Genomic DNA, 2,756 nt, shown 5'->3' on the forward strand with positions numbered 1-2,756 from the left:
ATGCTATGCTATAGTTAGAGTAACTAGCATAGTAAGCAGGACCTCTCAATCTCTTTAACATTTTTACTACACTACAATAAGTACAATAAATGGATGTAGTAAATAGTCACATAGCACACTTTTTGAGATATACTTGTGATTTTCCATTTTTATCTTTTTAGTTATGGGGTACTTTTGTTTTTTAAAATACAATATTACTCAGGGCACCTGGGTGGCTCAGTTGGTTAACCATCTGACTCTTTTTTTTTAATTAATTTTTATTGGTGTTCAATTTACCAACATACAGAAAAACACCCAGTGCTCATCCTGTCAAGTGTCCGCCTCAGTGCCCGTCACCCATTCCCCTCCACCCCCCGCCCTCCTCCCCTTCCACCACCCCTAGTTCGTTTCCCAGAGTTAGGAGTCTAACCATCTGACTCTTGATCAGGTCAGGTCATGGTCTCAGGGTTGTGAAATGGAGCCCCACATCAGGCTCCATGCTGAGTGTGGAGCCTACTTAAGATTCTCTCTCTTCATCTCCCTCTGTCCATCCTCCCCTCTCAAAAATAAAGAAAAATGGGGAAATAAGATTACTATGGAATTCAGTATGTAAAGCAGATAAGAGTAGAGCTACTCTAATTGAGTCAGAATGGAAGAGGAAGAATTACCTCCTATATCTTTTCCACCCCTGCAACACCAACCTCCTCATACACTCTGGAGAACACAGAAATATTCCATTGCTCTATGGAGAAATGTTTGAAAACCACTGGACCACTAAGATCCTTCTATATCTTAGGTTCTATGAAACTAATTCATTAAGACAATTTAAGGTTTTCCATACTCCCATTATTTTAAGGAAAATACAGACCTAGAAAAGGATACTTTACCCTAGAGATCATTCTTAGACCCATTGGATAAGAAACTTAGCCTACGTGTCCTACTACTGTGATCCACTTTGAGTCTATCTGCTCAGAACTCCCATGGTACGTTAAAAAAAACAAAACAGCTTTATGGAGGTATAACTGGCATACATAAACTGTATATATTTAAAGTGCATAATTTAATCTTTTCACATATGTCTACATCCATGAAACCATTATTACTATAAAGTTAGTGAACATACCCATTGTCTCCCAAAGTTTCAACAGGACCTTTTGGAATCTCCTCTCAGCCCCAGAAAACTTCTTTTGGTCACAGTATAATAGTTTATGTTTCTCAGATTTTTATATAAATGGAATCACAGTATATCCTTTTATTTGTCTAGCTTCTCTAACTCAATCATATTATTTTGAGATATATCTAAATGTTGCATATCAACAATTTGTTCCTTTGTATTTATAAGCAGTATTCCATTGTATGGATATACCACAGTTTGTTTATCCATTCACACATGGATGGACAGTTGAGTCATTTCCGGTGTTTAGACCATTCACATTTAATATAATTATTAATATGGCTAGGTTTAATCCCCTCCTCTTGCTATTTAATTTTCATTTGTCATATGTGTTCTTTGTTCCCTTTCCTGTATTTTTTGTTTTTTTCTTTATTTTGGCTCAATTGAAAATTTTTTATCACATTTAATCTCATTTATTGTCTTATTAACTTTAAGTCTTTGTTTTGTAATTTTATTAGTATTTGGGGAGGGAGTTATAATATACGTCTTAAATCACAATCTGTTTTCAAGTGTTACTATACAATTTACCATATAGTATAGGAGTCATACAACAGTATGCTTCCATTTCTCTCCTTTAAGCCTTAGTGCTACAGTTGTCATGCATTTGGCTTTTATTCATCCAACAGTTGGGTCTGCTGGTGATGAATTTTGTCAGTTTTGGTGTCTGAAAACATCTTTAATTCCCTTTCATTTTTATATTTTTTTTATTGTAGTAAAATACACATAACATAAAATTTACCATTTTAACCATTTTAAATTATTCAGTTCAGTGGCATTGAGTACATTCACATTGTTGTACAATCATCACTACCATCCATATCCAGAACTTTTTCATCTTTCTCAACCAGAACCCTATACCCATCAAACACTAACTCTCTACTCCCCTGCTATTAGCCCCTGCCAACCACTTTTCTTTCTGTCTCTATGAATTTGACTACTTTAGGTACCTTACATAAGTGAAATCACACAATATTTGTCTTTTGGTGAGTGGTTTATTTTACTTAGTATAAAGTCCTCAGTGTTCAGCCATGTTGTAGTATGTGTCAGAATTACCTTCCTTTTTAAGGCTGAATAATATTCTACTTCATGTGTATATCACATTTTGTTTATCATCTGTTGATGAACATTTGTGTTCCCATCTTTTAACTATGGTAAATAATGTTGCTTTGAATATGGGTGTACAAATACTTGTTAAAGTCCTTGCTTTCACTTCTTTTGGGTATATACTCAAGAGTATATGGGTATGTCTCCTTTATTTTTATTTATTTATTTTTGTCCCTTTTATTTTTAGAAGATACTTTATCTTGACAGTTTTTTTCTTTTGGTATTTCGAAGATAATACTGCACTGTCTTCCTACTTACATTGTTTCCAGTGAAAAAAATCTGTTATTCCTTTCTTTGTTTCTCTACATTAGGTGTCTTTTTTTCTCTACTTTTAAGATTTTCTCTTTATCACTGGCTTCCCTGAAGTTTGATTATGATGTCAATTCGTGTGGTGGTGGTCTCCTCCTCCTCCTCCTCCTCCTCCTCCTCCTCCTCCTCCTCCTTCTCCGTCTCCTCCTTCTTTGGTTCGAGTTTTCTTGATCTTCTTGGATATGTGTTT

Source organism: Vulpes lagopus, chromosome X (assembly GCF_018345385.1).
Source record: "Vulpes lagopus strain Blue_001 chromosome X, ASM1834538v1, whole genome shotgun sequence".
In the NCBI taxonomy this organism is placed as follows: Eukaryota; Metazoa; Chordata; class Mammalia; order Carnivora; family Canidae; genus Vulpes; species Vulpes lagopus.